The following is a 19,996-nucleotide window of genomic DNA, read 5'->3' on the forward strand; positions in this document are numbered from 1 at the left end:
CATTAACAGCTCTCTCACCAGAGAACAGAACAGAAGGAACGTCTGCTCCCAGTGTGGGAAGAGCTTTAGTTCTCCCAGTGCTCTTAAACTACACCAGCGCATTCACACTGGAGAGAAACCGTATCAGTGCTCACAGTGTGGGAAGAGCTTTAATCATCAGGGTGATCTCAAAAGACACCAGCGCATTCATACTGGAGAGAAACCGTATCAGTGCTCACAGTGTGGGAAGAGTTTTAGTCATCAAAGTTATCTCAAAATACACCAGCGCATTCACACTGGAGAGAAACCGTATCAGTGCTCACAGTGTGGGAAGAGCTTTAATTATCAGGGTGATCTAAAAAAACACCAGCGCATTCATACTGGAGAGAAACCGTATCAGTGCTCACAGTGTGGGAAGAGTTTTAGTCATCAAAGTTATCTCAAAATACACCAGCGCATTCACACTGGAGAGAAACCGTATCAGTGCTCACAGTGTGGGAAAAGTTTCACGGATCAGAGTCATCTAAAAAGACACCAGCGCATTCACACTGGAGAGAAACCGTATCAGTGTTCACAGTGTGGAAAGAGTTTTAATGATCAGAGTGCTCTCAAGATACACCAGCGCATTCACACTGGAGAGAAACCATATCAGTGCTCACAGTGTGGGAAAAGTTTCACGGATTGGAGTCATCTCAAAATACACCAACGCAATCACACTGGAGAGAAACCGTATCAGTGCTCACAGTGTGGGAAAAGTTTCACAGATTGGAGTCATCTCAAAAGACACCAACGCATTCACACTGGAGAGAAACCTTATCAGTGCTCACAGTGTGGGAGCAGCTTTAATCATCAGGGTGATCTCAAAAAACACCAGCGCATTCACACTAGAAAGAATTTGGGTACCTCCCGGAAATGAGTTTTCGCAACTTGGGATGTCTGTAAATATTAAATAAATTTTTGAATTAGTATACTATTGCAATGGTGCGGTAGGTTATGCAAACAAAATGTATTTAGAGTTGACCTTAAATTACAGATAAGGCATCCCAGCTAGCACAATCTTCTGGCCCCGTTCCCACTTTTCTATCGGCACAGTCGGCCGAGTGTCAGAATCGGCCAGAATCAATGTAGCCAGATCCGGCCCAGTTGTTACCACAGCTGGGTTTGGCTGGGGCTCGTAGAAACGCGTGCGCTCCGACGCTGGTTGTCCGGCTGTGGCCCAGCGTCCAGTCTCTGATTGAGAGAACAGTAGAGAACGGCAGAACAGTGTCACCATAGCAACAGTGCGACGCGAGCCGTTAAAAAAGAGGAATCGTTCGTTCGTGTGAGGTAAATAAACTTTTTACTTAGTAAAATGTAAGCAGAAAGTCTATTAATGAGTTTTGGATTAAGATAGAAAGCAATTTGGAAATTGGAACTGTTAGGTAATGTTATCTAGTGAGTTTCAGGTTAACTGGTAGTCTGAACTGAAACACTTCAGGTAACGTTAGCTAAAAGGCTAACAGTTTCTAGCATTAGACAACAGCTGCTAAATAATTGAAGCTCATTGAATACCGTGGATAACGTTAACCTAAAAACTACAATAAGCAACAAGAACAACAACAATAATAGTAATACAATAATAAGCAACAGACAGAGGTGGAAAGTAACGAATTACATTTTCTCGAGTTACTGTAATTGAGTACTTTTTTTTGTGTACTTGTACTTTTTAAAGTAGATTTTACAACCAGTAATTTTACTTTTACTTGAGTATGTTTTGTATTAGGAATTGTAATTCGCTACATTTTAAATAACATCCGTTACTGAAACTGCTGCAGTAAATTCTGCGATGGGGAGTCAGATCTTTTGGCTCGGTTCCTTTTAAAGAGCCGTTCAAAAAAAATGGCTCTTAATTCTTTTGTTCAGGCAGCGAGAGGCGCTACTGTAACTATAATACAGCCCCGATATTAATATCAATGATGAGCAATCATCCAATTCAAACAACACTTACATGAGAAAAAAAAGATGTTGTCAAAAGTATACAAACTAGTGGTTATACAGTTTGAAAAAGTTTTATGGACTGCTCTGTACTAAAATGACACATTACACATCTTTAAATGTTGTAAATGTATCAACATGTTTTTTCTATTATATTTAAATAAAAAAACAACTATTGTGAGATTTATATCCACTTGTCACCCTCTCCTGTTAAAAAAGTAACGTTTATTCGTAACGAGTACAATTTAAATGAGTTACTTTTTACCTGAGTAGATTTTTAGACTAGTAATTTTACTCGTACTTAAATAAAAATTCATTAAAGTAATAGTACTTTTACTTGAGTACAATATTTTAGTACTTTTTCCACCTCTGGCAACAGACGACCTACCATCTCTGACTGTACATCCACAAGGTGGACCAACAAAGCAGGTGTGTATAATAGAGTGGACAGTAAGTGGACTCATTGTTTAAAAAGTCCAGCAACACTGCTGTGTGTGTGATCCTTTTAAACCAGCACAACACACACTAACACACCACCACCACACCAGTGTCACTGCAGTGCTGAGAATGATCCACCACCTATAATACCTGCTCTGAGGTGGTCCTGTAGAGGTCCTGACCATTTAAGAATAAGGTAAAAGGGGGCTAACAAAGTATGCAGAGGAAATGATGGACGACAGTCTGCAACTGTAGAGTTACTAAGCTACTATGGTTAGTGCAGCTGATAGAAAAAGAGTATACATACAAGGAGGTGGTTTTAATGTTATGGCTGATCGTATATAATTTTATAACCCAAAGGCTGTCCCCTGTATTTTTTGTAGATATTCAAGTGTCCACTACCATCACTGAGCCACATCTGCTTATGTGTAGTCTTCACCATTGGCTTCCATTGCTCTTATTCACATCTCAAACATGAGTGAAAACTATGAACACTGCTCTGCAGCATCTAACATCCGGCGTAGATCATCAGCCAAGGTCACAAAATTGCTACAAGCAGTCCAGGACGAGAAAACATATTGATGAACTCTTCTCAGTCTAATTGTTATACAGAGGTGAATGTTGAAATGGATGCCTCTTCAGGAGATAAAATGGAGGTTTCTGACCTAGATAAAATAGAGGATTCATCAGACAACAGCAATGAATTTATTGGTTTTGTTTTTGATGATAGTGAACATGATTTCAGTGATGACGAGGATTCAGGTGCAAATGAAAAAACTGAGGAACGTGAGGGTAAATGTCTGAAGTCCTGTTTAGTTGACTGGGCACTTGAATTTGGTGTAACCCTAGTGGCACTAACAGCACTGCTTTCCATTTTGAGAATTCACCATCCAGATTTGCCAAATGATGCCAGAACCCTTCTCAATACTAGAAGAAATTACAACATTGAGAGGGTTGCCGGGGGCACTTTTCATTATTTTGGAATTTTGAATTATGTTTCTAGAATGTATGAAAGACTGTGGGACAAAATACCAGATCGGCACACACTGAAATTACAATAGAATTTTGATGGTCTTCCCCTCTTCAAATCTTCAGGTGAACAATTGTGGCCTATATTAGGGTTATTAACATGAAACAACCCTTCTTGATAGCTGTTTTCAGTGGAATTTCCAAGCCAAATTCACTAGCTGCATACCTTAAGGATTTGGTAGATGAGATAAAAGTACTGAAATCAGGTTTCACAGTGAAAGGAAAGAGGTTGTTCCTTACTGTGACCTCAGTAATATGTGATGCTCCTGCCCGTGCCTTTATCAAGGGAATCAAATCTCACACTGGCTACGCTGGGTGTGATAAATGTGTTGTTCATGGTGAGTGTGTTAACTATAAGATGACCTTTCCAGAAATGAATTGCTGCTTAAGAACTGATGCTAGTTTTATTTTGCAGTCAGATGAGGACCATCATAAAGAAACATCCCCCCTTTGTGATACTGGAATTGGCATGGTTTCTGCATTCCCTCTTGACTACATGCATCTTATCTGCTTAGGGGTAATGAGAAAATTACTTGAACTCTGGACAGGAAGTAAAGGTCCACTAAAAAGCCGTTTGTCAGGTCATTTAACATCACAATTATCTAAAAAGCTTTGTGCTTTGTATGGGTACATTCCTGCAGAATTTGCAAGAAAGCCAAGAGCTGTTGAGGAGCAAAACAGATGGAAGGCCACTGAGTTTAGACAGTTTTTGCTATACACAGGACCAGTGGTTCTTATTGACATTTTGAATGAATCTGTTTATCAGAATTTCATGCTGCTGTCAGTTGCAATGTCCATTCTTGCATCACCCACCCCTAGTGGACAAATGTGTGATTTTGCTAAAACTCTCTTAGTAGCATTTGTTGAACATTTTAGCCAACTTTATGGTAAGGAACATGTAGTTTATAATGTTCATGGTCTTATACACCTAAGTGACGATGTAAAGCTGCATGGAGAACTTGACTCCATCTCTGGGTTTCCATATGAAAATTATCTAGGACAGCTGAAGAAGTTAATTTGAAGACCTCAGTTAACATGTGCTTTTACTTTTACTTGAGTATGTTTTGTATTAGGAATTGTAATTCGCTACATTTTAAATAACATCCGTTACTGAAACTGCTGCAGTAAATTCTGCGATGGGGAGTCAGATCTTTTGGCTCGGTTCCTTTTAAAGAGCCGTTCAAAAAAAATGGCTCTTAATTCTTTTGTTCAGGCAGCGAGAGGCGCTACTGTAACTATAATACAGCCCCGATATTAATATCAATGATGAGCAATCATCCAATTCAAACAACACTTACATGAGAAAAAAAAGATGTTGTCAAAAGTATACAAACTAGTGGTTATACAGTTTGAAAAAGTTTTATGGACTGCTCTGTACTAAAATGACACATTACACATCTTTAAATGTTGTAAATGTATCAACATGTTTTTTCTATTATATTTAAATAAAAAAACAACTATTGTGAGATTTATATCCACTTGTCACCCTCTCCTGTTAAAAAAGTAACGTTTATTCGTAACGAGTACAATTTAAATGAGTTACTTTTTACCTGAGTAGATTTTTAGACTAGTAATTTTACTCGTACTTAAATAAAAATTCATTAAAGTAATAGTACTTTTACTTGAGTACAATATTTTAGTACTTTTTCCACCTCTGGCAACAGACGACCTACCATCTCTGACTGTACATCCACAAGGTGGACCAACAAAGCAGGTGTGTATAATAGAGTGGACAGTAAGTGGACTCATTGTTTAAAAAGTCCAGCAACACTGCTGTGTGTGTGATCCTTTTAAACCAGCACAACACACACTAACACACCACCACCACACCAGTGTCACTGCAGTGCTGAGAATGATCCACCACCTATAATACCTGCTCTGAGGTGGTCCTGTAGAGGTCCTGACCATTTAAGAATAAGGTAAAAGGGGGCTAACAAAGTATGCAGAGGAAATGATGGACGACAGTCTGCAACTGTAGAGTTACTAAGCTACTATGGTTAGTGCAGCTGATAGAAAAAGAGTATACATACAAGGAGGTGGTTTTAATGTTATGGCTGATCGTATATAATTTTATAACCCAAAGGCTGTCCCCTGTATTTTTTGTAGATATTCAAGTGTCCACTACCATCACTGAGCCACATCTGCTTATGTGTAGTCTTCACCATTGGCTTCCATTGCTCTTATTCACATCTCAAACATGAGTGAAAACTATGAACACTGCTCTGCAGCATCTAACATCCGGCGTAGATCATCAGCCAAGGTCACAAAATTGCTACAAGCAGTCCAGGACGAGAAAACATATTGATGAACTCTTCTCAGTCTAATTGTTATACAGAGGTGAATGTTGAAATGGATGCCTCTTCAGGAGATAAAATGGAGGTTTCTGACCTAGATAAAATAGAGGATTCATCAGACAACAGCAATGAATTTATTGGTTTTGTTTTTGATGATAGTGAACATGATTTCAGTGATGACGAGGATTCAGGTGCAAATGAAAAAACTGAGGAACGTGAGGGTAAATGTCTGAAGTCCTGTTTAGTTGACTGGGCACTTGAATTTGGTGTAACCCTAGTGGCACTAACAGCACTGCTTTCCATTTTGAGAATTCACCATCCAGATTTGCCAAATGATGCCAGAACCCTTCTCAATACTAGAAGAAATTACAACATTGAGAGGGTTGCCGGGGGCACTTTTCATTATTTTGGAATTTTGAATTATGTTTCTAGAATGTATGAAAGACTGTGGGACAAAATACCAGATCGGCACACACTGAAATTACAATAGAATTTTGATGGTCTTCCCCTCTTCAAATCTTCAGGTGAACAATTGTGGCCTATATTAGGGTTATTAACATGAAACAACCCTTCTTGATAGCTGTTTTCAGTGGAATTTCCAAGCCAAATTCACTAGCTGCATACCTTAAGGATTTGGTAGATGAGATAAAAGTACTGAAATCAGGTTTCACAGTGAAAGGAAAGAGGTTGTTCCTTACTGTGACCTCAGTAATATGTGATGCTCCTGCCCGTGCCTTTATCAAGGGAATCAAATCTCACACTGGCTACGCTGGGTGTGATAAATGTGTTGTTCATGGTGAGTGTGTTAACTATAAGATGACCTTTCCAGAAATGAATTGCTGCTTAAGAACTGATGCTAGTTTTATTTTGCAGTCAGATGAGGACCATCATAAAGAAACATCCCCCCTTTGTGATACTGGAATTGGCATGGTTTCTGCATTCCCTCTTGACTACATGCATCTTATCTGCTTAGGGGTAATGAGAAAATTACTTGAACTCTGGACAGGAAGTAAAGGTCCACTAAAAAGCCGTTTGTCAGGTCATTTAACATCACAATTATCTAAAAAGCTTTGTGCTTTGTATGGGTACATTCCTGCAGAATTTGCAAGAAAGCCAAGAGCTGTTGAGGAGCAAAACAGATGGAAGGCCACTGAGTTTAGACAGTTTTTGCTATACACAGGACCAGTGGTTCTTATTGACATTTTGAATGAATCTGTTTATCAGAATTTCATGCTGCTGTCAGTTGCAATGTCCATTCTTGCATCACCCACCCCTAGTGGACAAATGTGTGATTTTGCTAAAACTCTCTTAGTAGCATTTGTTGAACATTTTAGCCAACTTTATGGTAAGGAACATGTAGTTTATAATGTTCATGGTCTTATACACCTAAGTGACGATGTAAAGCTGCATGGAGAACTTGACTCCATCTCTGGGTTTCCATATGAAAATTATCTAGGACAGCTGAAGAAGTTAATTTGAAGACCTCAGTTAACATGTGCACAAATTGTAAGACGCAAATCAGAACTTGACTCTAATCTGAAAGTCATTCAAGACACATGTTATCCCCAGATGAAAAAAGCCCACTCCGGAGGTCCTCTACCACCCTCTGTAAATGGCCCAGTTCAAGAATTTAAGGAAATAAATTTTCCAAAATTTAAAATCGCAGTTTCAAGAGGGGATGACTGTGTCAAGGTAAATGGCAGCATTGGCTTAGTCAGAAATATAATCTTATATGAGGAAGTGCCACATGTTTATAATGCTTTTACTTTGGTGTTAAGCTTTTACACCTATCCAGTGGACTCAAGTGAGCTAGGAGTTTTCTGTCTTGGAGGTTTGTCAGCAGAGTTAGTTTGTGCCAAGGTTGATGACAAAATTACAAAATACATTGTCATGCCATTCACAGACAAACTTATTGGCATGCCAATACTTCATCTTACTTAAAGTTCTCAAACGTCAAATTGGTTTTTACAATATGTAATAAAATGTACATACACAGAAAATTGAATTGTAAAACAATATATTATTTTTTTCTGATTATTTTCTCTTTTTGCATTCTGTTAGGGATTTAGTATTATATAATCCAATTTACTTTTGCTTTTTATTGTTTACATATTTAGTAGGTCATACATCAGAAAGTGATTAGTTAATATTAGCATGGTTTATTACCAAGGATCCTGATGTTATTTTTTGCACACCCTCTGTCTTTCTTGCAGACATCCATACCTTCTTTTTCTCCTGCACTCCTTTACACAGTTACAGTCCTTATTGTCCCCTTTTCTGTCTTTGTTTTGATCATTTTTCATGGTTGGTGGTAGATGATGTTACACCTATATTATATGTATGTACGTATATAGTATAGTATACAGTATGTATACTGTCATGTTAATGCATTGCTTTCTATTTACAGCAATAATTTTATGATTATATTAAATACATAATGAGTAATAAGTCTATGGTAATATTTGGTTTCATAAATGGAAGTTTTTTTATTCTGTTTTGTGCATTTTATTCTTGGTGTTTATGGCCTCATGGTTAACTGCAAAGTAATTTTCCGGTTGCTTCAGATTGTTTTAAAGAGTTTAGAATCCATAAAAACACACAAATAAGTGTAATGATTATTATTATTAGTAGTAGTATTATTATTATTAGTATTATTAATAATAATACTAATAATAATAATAATAATATTATTTCTTTGCGTGTTATAACTAACATTTTAGGCATAACCATTTTCCATCTAGTTGTTAATCTGCTAAATATGAGTTTTTTGTGCATACAGTTTAGCTGTTCTCAGAGTTTCCTGAATCAGTGTGTAATTGTACCCAATAAAACATACAGTGGGGTTACTTCCTGCTTGGCCTTTCTTTCTGCCTCTACCTCCACCGGTGACCTTTGTTTACTGACACCCTTAGATCTACTGCAGGGTCCTCAGCACCCTTTAACGAGTATTTCAATTTACAGAAATTAATACACAAAAATACATAGAAATTGTATGTGATTAAAGCCTACTGTGACTAAAAGTTATAAGACTAGATGCTGATCCTCCAGCACAAGACAGCTCTCCTCCACTATGCTAAATAATTGATCCAAACTGGTCTTTGAATCTAAATTTACTGCATTTCAACATCTGAAAATAGATTAAGAATTACATTTTGGACAAATATTGTGTGTATAACACTAGGACGCTAGGAAGCAAATGTTGGTTTGGCATTTAGATTCATATTATCCAAGATTATTACATTATCTAAGTTGCGCTCCAAGTGAGTTTGGCCAGTAACTCACAATCATGTCAGATTTGTATCCCCTAGAGAACCCCTCTGCTACAGGTAAAAGAGTAATCTATGCCTGGGAATAAAATTCATGGAGGCATGCCATTAACCTGATATTGATGAATGTTTTCCTTTAATTGCTCCTTTCAGGTAATTGTTTGTTTCAATGTAGTATAAATCAGTTTCATGAATCAGACACAGACTAGTTCATAAGTTAATGAATTTGATAAATAAGGGCTATTATGTATAAAAATCTTTCCAGCCAAAAAAACATTATAGTAAGCTTATCATATGTTTTCTCATCAATAGTAGAGGTCATTTTGTATCACGCCTAACTTCTGGTCTGTTTATCTTTGTGCCTCATGCAGAATGTTTCACATCGTGGACTTTATCCATTCAAATGAAACAGAAATTGTGCCATCATCATGGGTTCATGATGGCATGAGTTATTGGTGTCCTTACAAGGATAGGCTTCGTTGTGACAGGGCAGTTTTGCGGCAGGAGCCACCAGATCCATCATGGAATTGTTTTGATGTTATTATAGTATTAGTATTAGTATTAGTATTAGTATTAGTATTTAGTATTATCTTACTAAAGGTAAGACTGTGGAGATTATTTGGCATGCTTTATCAAGTACACATTAGTACACACTGGAGAGAAACCGTATCAGTGCTCACAGTGTGAGAAGAATTTTAATCACAAGGGTACTCTCAAAATACACCAGCGCATTCACACTGGAGAGAAACCGTATCAGTGCTCACAGTGTGGGAAAAGTTTTAATCAACAGGGGCATCTCAAAATACACCAGCGCATTCACACTGGAGAGAAACCGTATCAGTGCTCACAGTGTGGGAAAAGTTTTAATCAACAGGGGCATTTCAAAATACACCAGCGCATTCACACTGGAGAGAAACCGTATTAGTGCTCACAGTGTGCTAAAAGTTTTAATCAACAGGGGCATCTCAAAAAACACCAGCGCATTCACACTGTAGAGAAACTTTAGCAGTGCTAAGTTTGTGGAAAGAGTTTTAATGAACACCAGCACACTCACATGTGAATGGAACACATAAGAAGGTTATAGTAGTTGCTGTAACAGTGAAAGTGAAGCCTGAACCTCAAGCCTGATGTTTTTTTTGCTCACTTTACTGTCAGAGATTTGAAGCTCACACCCATTTAAACAGTTTCTCTCGGGATTAATAAAGTTGTATCTATCTCTGTCTATCTGGTTGTTTAGTATGAACATTTTAGAGTGCAACATCACATAACACAGAGCACCAGTGTGAAGAGACGTCTCACTTTATTCATTCTGCAGCTCCTCAAAATACTCTTTTTACCTTCTCAGTACACTCTCCTCTTTCGTCAGCACATTTCCATCTGTATCCTGTATCATTCTAACCTGCCGTATACAGTAATCCCTCGCTATATCGCGCTTCGACTTTTGCGGCTTCACTCTATCGCGGATTTTATTTGCAGGCATATCTAAATGTAAACCGCGGATTTTTCGCTGGTTCACAGATTTCTGCGGACAAGCAGTCTTTTTATTTTTGGTACATGCTTACTCAGTAGGGCCAGTGATAGCTCGGTGGTTAAGGTACTGGACTAGTAAGCTGAAGGTTCCCGGTTCAAGCCCTGCCACCACCAAGTTGCCACTGTTGGGTCCCTAAGCAAGGCCCTTAACCCTCAATTGCTCATTGTGTAAGTCGCTTTGGATAAAAGCGTCTGCTAAATGCTGAAAATGTAAATGTAAATGTAAATGTTTGCCCAGTTGATTTCATACACGGGACGCTATTGGCGGATGGCTGAGAAGCTACCCAATCAGAGCACGCGGTTAAGAATCCTGGGTGCTGATTGGCTCAGCGAAGGAGTGCAGCATTAGATTCCGCTGTATGCTGTGTAACTGTGCGGGAAATGTTTATAAGAGTATGGGAGGGTTTATAAGAGCTTAAAATATATAAAAAATAACCATATAAACACATGGTTTTTACTTCGCGGATTTTCACCTTTCGCGGGGGGTTCTGGAACGCAACCCCCGCAATCGAGTAGGGATTACTGTATTTATCATCTGTTCCTCTGTCTGGCCAATCGGTACAAGTTCTTATCACCTTCCTTATTAACTTCTCATACAGCTTGTCATTCACATTTTTTCTTTTTACCTAGTCCATTTTTACCACAGTAAAATGCATTAGCTAATAAGTTGACATCAACCAGCAAACACACAGGAACCATCTACTGTAAAATCCATCTCAACACTAATAAGGAAGTTATGACATAAGTTATGATTAGGGATGTAACGATGCACCATAAGCAAGCCCGGAGTGGCTAATCGGGAGATTCGGGAGGATTCCCGATGGGCCGGCTCATGTCAGTCACGAGTTTGGGCCGGTTGGATGGGGAAAATAATTTTGACACTTATCTGTTACTAATCTTCTTCTTTCATTCACTCTCCATTCATCTGAAAGCGCAGCCCCTACATCGCAGTAGATTAGATGGGTTCTACCATCTGAGGGATTCCCCCCTCCCAAATGTTTAAGTTGGTTTGGCCCACGAGGCGTCTTTACTGGAGCGCCGGTGTTCTGTCGATTTATCCTACCCATCGATTTGTCCTACCGAGCATGCGCACATCGGTTTTGACTCGTTGCGGGGAACGCCTATAATTCTGTGCTACCTTTGCCTAATTTATTTGTTCTAGCGGTTAGTAACGTATGGTTTCGTTTTAATTCTTTAAAAAGTTTAAAGTTTAAGTGTATGTAATGCCGTTATTATGTGACTTTTAGAAAAAAAGCTATATAAAAATATTCAAAGTGCTTAAATGAGCTGTACTTGATTGATTACAGTTAAATAACTGTGTATCTTAATAATGCTGTGTGTTAACGTTGTATTTAACCACGTTTATACATGCCTTTGGTAATTTTAGATGCGTTTTTCATACATCTAGAAAAGCCAATCATTTTTAAATAACCATCTGCGACCTTAACATTATGACAACACAAAATGTATTAGGTTATTTTTCAGTTTTGTGCCTTATTAGCAGTTCAATATGTACAGTAACGGTTGTTTGAAGTTAAAGTTGAGTTTAAAGTGAATTACTGAATGAATATGTTGAGCATTTATTACGTTTTTTATGTACTCAGTTATTTGTATATGTACAACTATTTTTTGCTGCTCCCCTGTCAGTTTAGTTCTAATTATTTGAGATTAAGATGTTCTTCGGGTTAGAATATTATTTATTACAAAATCAAAATGTACATACATACATCATACACACATACACACATATACTGTATATACATATAATACTCACTACATAGCCAACACTACATATACACACTACATAGCCAAAAGAACTCGCTTGTAGTTCTACAATTACTGACTGTAGTCCATCTGTTTCTCTGCATGCTTTGTTAGCTCCTTTCATGCTGTTCGTCAATGGTCAGAACCCCCACAGAGCAGGTATTATTTAGGTGGTGGATCATTCTCAGCACTGCAGTGACACTGCCATGGTGGAGGTGTGTTATTGTGTGTTGTGATGGTATGAGTGGATCAGAAACAGCAGTGCTGCTGGAGTTTTAAAATACCGTGTCCACTCACTGTCCACTCTATTAGACACTCCTACCTAGTTGGTCCACCTTGTAGATGTAAAGTCAGAGACGATCGCTCATCTATTGCTGCTGTTTGAGTCGGTCATCTTCTAGACCTTCATCAGTGGTCACAGGACACTGCCCACAGGGTGCTGTAGGCTGGATATTTTTGGTTGGTGGACCAATCTCAGTCCAGCAGTGATGTGTTTAAAAACTCAGCACTGCTGTGTCTGATCCATTCATACCAGCACAACACACACTAACACACCACCACCATGTCAGTGTCACTGCAATGCTGAGAATGATCCACCACCCAAATAATACCTGCTCTGTAGTGGTCCTGTGGGGGGTCTGACCACTGAAGAACAGGGTGAAAGCAGGTTAAAAAGTATGTAGAGAAACAGATGAACTACAGTCAGTAATTTTAGAACTACAGAGTGCTTATACATGGTAAGTTTTTCAGGATGAACTCAAGTTCATATGCATGTATAAATAGCTGGAGGTAATATTGTTATTAAAGCAATAAGCCACGAGAGGCCGTACGTTACTGTGATTTTAGCACGGGGATGACGTTTTTGGTACGACGCGAAGCGGAGTGCCTAAAACTTCTTTCCCGTGCTAAAATCGTAACAGTAACGTACGGTCTCGAGTGGCTTATTGCTTTTATAAAACGGCGGTCAACATAAAATATAATAAATACAACAATGTTTAATTCATAAATGTATTTATTGTGTATAAACTTACAATAAAGCATTCTTCCGCGACGCAAGGTAGTTCGATTAACAGTGTTGCTAGGCAACATGAGGGCGAAAATAACATTAAATTTTTCTTTTCAGTGGCGTATTAATATGGAATGATGTGAGGTGGTCATAGGTGTGAGTTTATCGGGGATTTTACGACGGCTTCGAACGCGGCTCAGCCAATCAGATTTTAGGACCGGAACTATCCGTTTTATAATGAACATTTTAAACTAGTTAGAATTTTGCTAAACCAGATTTTGCCACTGTCTCCATTAATTAATAGGAATTATAAAGCCAAGTGAACTTCATGACAGCAGGGCTGAGTGGTGATTTAAGACAATGCAGAGGATTACTGCATAAGTTGCTCCATGCTGCAAGACAGAGCTGACAAGAGCATGACTGAAATGATAGATATTTAGAGCATCTATATTATACAGATATACAGATATATTTTATCTAATTTTACCTTTATTATTAAAAAGTTATTGTGAACATTATTTACTGATATGTACAGCATTGTTACCTGTTATAAAACGGATAGTTCCGGTCCTAAAATCTGATTGGCTGAGCCGCGTTCGAAGCCGTTGTAAAATCCCCGATAAACGCACACCTAGGACCACCTCACATCATTCCATATTAATACGCCACTGAAAAGAAAAAATTAATGTTATTTTCGCCTTCATGTTGCCTAGCAACACTGTTAATCGAACTATTTTGCGTCGCGGAAGAATGCTTTATTGTAAGTTTATACACAATAAATACATTTATGAATTAAACATTGTTGTATTTATTATATTTTATGTTGACCGCCGTTTTATAAAAGCAATAAGCCACTCGAGACCGTACGTTACTGTTACGATTTTAGCACGGGGAAAGAAGTTTTAGGCACTCCGCTTCGCGTCGTGCCAAAAACGTCATCCCCGTGCTAAAATCACAGTCACGTACGGCCTCTCATGGCTTATTGCTTTATTTTACTCAGGTGCAGTGTGACAGTAGATGGGTACATTTTAATGTGCAGAATATAACAAATCACACCCAAAATACATATGTAAAAAAAGTAGACACTCATCCACCAGAGACTCAGGATGTGTTGTTGTTAATAAACTAGTTTAAAAATTACACAATTATTTGAGATGTATGGGCTGTATAGTGGCTTTGCTGATTCACAGCAAGAAGGTCCTGGGCTCCATTTACAGGTGGATTCTTTCTGTGAGGAGTTTGCATGTTCTCCCCGTGTGTATGTGGGGTTTTTTTTCCGGGTGCTCTAGTTTTCTCCCACAGTCCAAAGACATGCAAGTGAGGTAAATTGAAGATACAAAACTGTCTCTGACTGTGTTTGATATTAAATGTGTGAACTAATAAATCTTGTGTAATGAGTAACTACCTGCCCTGTCATGAATGTAACCATGATGTTAAAATCCTAATAAATAAATTAAAAATTAAGATAAATGTCTGAGAGACAGGTCAATAAATCAAGTGTGCTACCTATCATTTGTAATAAAATATAAGCCCATCGAGATGTGCTACCACTATTTATAATAAGACATAGATCTATCGAGATGCGCTGTCTATTGTTTATAATAATATACATACCTATCGAGATGTCCTACCTATTGTTCATAATATTATACATACCTATCGAGATGTCCTACCTATTGTTTATAATAAGATACATACCTATCGAGATGTCCTACCTATTGTTTATAATAATATACATACCTATCGAGATGTCCTACCTATTGTTTATAATAAGATACATACCTATCGAGATGTCCTATCTATTGTTTATAATATTATTCATACCTATCGAGATGTCCTACCTATTGTTTATAATATTATTCATACCTATCGAGATGTCCTACCTATAGTTTATAATAATATACATACCTATCGAGATGTCCTACCTATTGTTTATAATAAGATACATACCTATCGAGATGTCCTACCTATTGTTTATAATATTATACATACCTATCGAGATGTCCTATCTATTGTTTATAATATTATACATACCTATCGAGATGTCCTACCTATTGTTTATAATAATATACATACCTATCGAGATGTCCTACCTATTGTTCATAATATTATACATACCTATCGAGATGTCCTACCTATTGTTTATAATAATATACATACCTATCGAGATGTGCTACCTATAGTTTATAATATTATACATACCTATCGAGATGTCCTACCTATTGTTTATAATATTATACATACCTATCGAGATGTCCTACCTATTGTTTATAATAATATACATACCTATCGAGATGTCCTACCTATTGTTTATAATAAGATATAGACCTATCGAGATGTGCTACCTATAGTTTATAATAAGATAAACATAATTTTAATAAGAATAGATCGATAAAACTTAAGTATTTACTACAGGAATACATTTCGATAGGGTAGGACAAATCGACAGATAGATCTATAAATCTGCGCTACGGTAGGAAGTTTCGATATAGGACAAATCGACAGAACACCGGTAAAAGTAGCAACAGAATAGCGCAAACCATCAGTCGGTGGTGATGGAGGGCAGGAAGAGGCCAGGTGGAGCCGAAAAGGCCAGGCTCAAAAAAAGAAAAGCGTTGGAAGAAGATGCTGCCAAATGAACAGACCTGTTTTCCAGAGAACAGACCCCAGTTGCAGCCGGTGAAGAGAGATATGGAAATAATGTTGTATTGTCACTGTAAGGCTATTGCGCAACATTTGCAATTTGTCAACTTAGCGTAGTTTATTTTGTAGAACCCAGTACACACCATTAATCACAAATATCCAGTTTCAAGCTGAAAATAATAAACATAATTTGAAGTGTAATATATGAAATAGCCTAACTCATTAATGGAATGTTTTTGTTTCGACGCTACTGTACTGATGATCCCGAGGAGGCCATGACTACTGAAGGGACAGGTAGAGGATAGTCTCACAGAGTTATTTAAACTAATATAGTTATTTGTAATGTAAAATATAACGTAGAGAATATTCATGATATATGTTAAATTGTTCAAACATTCAGAAAGATGTCAGCACGATAGCCTAATTTATTTTTACAAATGGAGACAAATAGCCTAAATCACTATCAATTTTACACCATCATAATATAGGCTAAATTGTTAAAAAAATGTTTTATTTTAGCCTCAGAGCAGCAGATAAGCCATGTCTATAGACAATGACACCGTTATTAATAAAGTTGCCGAAACCAGTGCACTGCTTAGGGGGCTTTTGATGCTGTAGGTAGCCACTAAATAGTGAAGCTACTTAAGAGTTTAGTGTAAACCTAACAATAGAGTTCCTCTCTGTTGGGAAGACAAATGCAATTTTAATTTCAAATTATTTTTATTTTAACTTATTGCTCCTGTACAAATGTACAAATCTTTATCACATTTTTTACCTTTTAAATCTTTATCTGATTTAAATTTGAATTAAAATTTTTTAAGTGAAGTGTTTTCTGTTAACTTACCAACATATACCTTTCTTTCCTCTGTGGCTGCTGAAACCCTTGTTCACGCTTTTATTTCCTCCAGACTTGATTACTGTAACTCTCTGCTCTTTGGTCTTCCTGCTAAATCTATCCACCTTCTTCAATGTGTTCAAAATTCTGCTGCTAGGATGCTCACTCGCTCCAAAAAAAACGGATCACATTACACCTGTCCTTGCCCAACTTCACTGGTTACCCATCTCCAAACGTATTCAATACAAAGTCCTCATACTTACTTTCAAAGCACTTTATGGTCTTGGTCCAACATACTTACAAAACCTGATACATCGGTACACCCCCTCACGCTCTTTACGGTCTACTGATGCTGGTCTCCTGATTGTCCCCAGCTTCAGGCTCTCTACCATGGGTGGAAGATCCTTTTCTGTCTCTGCTCCCCTACTTTGGAATTCTCTCCCTCTTTCCCTGCGTTCTACTTCTTCTTTTACAGAATTCAAATCCCTACTCAAAACTCATCTATTTACCAAACATTTCTCTACTGTTTCATAAGCTTCATTAACTTATGTAAATCTACATTTATTATATTATTATTGTGTCCTATCATTTATGTATTCATGCGTCTCTCATGTGTCTGTCTCTAATATTGTATCTTGATGTATTTTTCTATTTTGTAAAGCGTCCTTGGGTATTGTGAAAGGCGCTATATAAGTCCAACTTATTATTATTATTATTATTATACCTGAACTTATACCCAATAAAAAGGCATTGTAAGAGCTAGCTGCTGTTTCATTTATTCAAATTTTTCCTCCATGGAAAAAGTGGGCCGGGTTTGGGCATGAAGCTCCCGGGCTGAAAAAGGGGCCCACTCCGGCCTTGACCATAAGACAGTTAATTATCGATACACGACTGACACGATTCAAATGTGTAATTCAAGTCAAATGAAGCGATATTGACTTTAACCAGCAGAGGGCGCTGGCGCTATTCACCTCACCTGAACTAAACGTTCATTCTAAGTTTGGAGGGAGCACAGACGAAGCCTTAGTTTATTTATGTGAGGAAACTTTCTTTATTTGTTTGAAGGGAAATGTGCAGCATTGTTCCGCATAGTTTGTTCCTACAGCAGAAATAAAAGGTCATTTATTATTCAGATAAATAAAAGATAAGCACAAATACAGTATTTTATTTTAAAATTCCATCGGGTTGTGTGTTAAGTCCTATGGTTTTCACACTCTTTACTCAGGACTGCACCCCAATTCACAACTCCAACAGAATCATTAAATTTGCAGATGACACAACAATAGTCGGACTGATTTCCGATGGCCTGATCAGACGATGGCCTACCGGCAAGAGGTGTCTCACTTGTCTGATTGGTGTAGATACAATAACCTGGCTCCTAACACCTCTAAGACAAAAGAGATCGTCATCGACTTTCGGAAAACTAAGGAGATAGACCACCTGTCTCTTCACATACATGGAGAAGAGGTGGAGACGGTGAAAAGTTCCTCGGCATCTACGTGTCTGACCAGCTGACATGGACCTTTAACACCTGACACCTGATTAAGAAGGCTCAGCAAAGACTTTTCTTTATGTACATTGCTTCTGCAGAGTGTAAATTTCTTACTTTTTTATCTTTAGGACTAAATAATTTTTTGTGATTTTTTTACTGCTACTGTTTTCTTTACTGCTGCTAATAATATAGTTGTTTGAATACGTGAAACAATTTTGTTGCTTTTCTCTTGTCAGTTCAGTTCTAATTATTTGTTCTTTATTCCATGTTTTTTGTAGCTATAGAGAAGATCTGTGTGATCTATAGATTTCTCACTGGGATCTTATCCAACAGGGTTTAATAAATCACAGAGGCAAAACCTTAGAAGATTTTCCTCATAGAGGGTCAGTATATTATTTACTACTGAATGTTTTATATACTGGCTCATATTAAACTACATTTAATAACACATGTGAGATAAATGTCTGAGATACAGATGAATGGATCTACTGAGATTTACTCTCTATAGTTTATAATAATATATAGATCTATCAACATGTGGTAACCATTATGCAAATTAGACGATGACGTCACCTAGCTGCTTCTAGGACAGCCAATAGCTGCTTTCCTTACTGAGAAGCTGCAACACTGAGATCAACCAGCTCAGTTCAAACAAGAAGAAGAAGAAGTGAACGCGCTCGTACTGAAGTGAGTCTGTAAGTCTTTTTATTATTCATTTATTACACTTTATTTTTATTTTAACTACATTCTAATTCATAATAAAACCAAGGTTCATAATAAAATAGCGCTGAGGATTTGACCCAGCTAACAAACTTACGTTCTGAGAATGTTCCCCAAACGTTGTATTTTGGTTGTGGGAACGTTGCATTGGAAAGTTCCCTCAACGTTATTCTGTCCAGTTTTCCTGATGTTCTCAGAACGTTTTAAAGTTATGAAAACGTTTATAAAACGTTACCTAAACCTTATTTGCAACAATAATTTTACATTCTGGAAACGTTATCCTGGAATATTCTAAGAACATTTATAATAAGCTTCTCTAAACGTTCCCTTAACGTTCCATTTTGGTTGTATGAATGTTTTAGTAGAACATTCCTTTTTTTTTTAAATGTTTTATATCATCAATCAAATATAGTTGAATGAATTAAAAACGAAAAAGAACAATCCCTCAATTTTTCTATCCCTTATAAACTGAGGTAAAATTTATTTATTATGTGTTATTATTATTATTAAGCAATTAATGTAAATGAATCAATGGAAAATGGGGAAAAAAGAAATAAAGTCAGGTAGTAATTGAGGGCGTCTCTGCATTCTCCACCTGCAAAGTAAACAAAGAGGTTTATTAAGTATTTCTGTATATTTATCAGTACATGTAAAATATTTTACACTGTAACCAAGTGATTCTGAACAGATAAAATACAAAACGTCCTTATAGTTCTGTTGCAGTTTTTAATTTATAAGTCTTCAATGTGTAAGAGGTGCCTGAGGTTCTTTTTTAATAGTTGAATTACTCGTATGTGTTAGTATTTTACAGTGAAAATTATAAAATAGCATTATTTAATGAGGTACATGGCAGTATTTAATATGCCATAAAATAAAAAAACAGCCAGCTTAATTACACAAAATTCACATTAGTGTTGTTTATGTTTTGTTTGTTTTGTAAATATTGTTTCTGCTTTTGTATTTTTAATAATCCAACTAATCAATTAATCGTAAACATAATCACCAGATTGATTAGGAAATAATCGT

The 19,996-nt window shown here is 37.1% G+C and overlaps 2 pseudogenes; one reads left to right on the forward strand and one right to left on the reverse strand.

Moving 5' to 3' along the window:
• Positions 1–19,996, reverse strand: part of LOC134334891 (uncharacterized) — a 759,100-nt pseudogene that overhangs the window by 476,611 nt on the left and 262,493 nt on the right.
• The window catches only part of LOC134300421 (uncharacterized), a 331,197-nt pseudogene that overhangs the window by 234,611 nt on the left and 76,590 nt on the right, over positions 1–19,996 (forward strand).

This window comes from Trichomycterus rosablanca, chromosome 2 (assembly GCF_030014385.1).
Source record: "Trichomycterus rosablanca isolate fTriRos1 chromosome 2, fTriRos1.hap1, whole genome shotgun sequence".
Classification (NCBI taxonomy): Eukaryota; Metazoa; Chordata; class Actinopteri; order Siluriformes; family Trichomycteridae; genus Trichomycterus; species Trichomycterus rosablanca.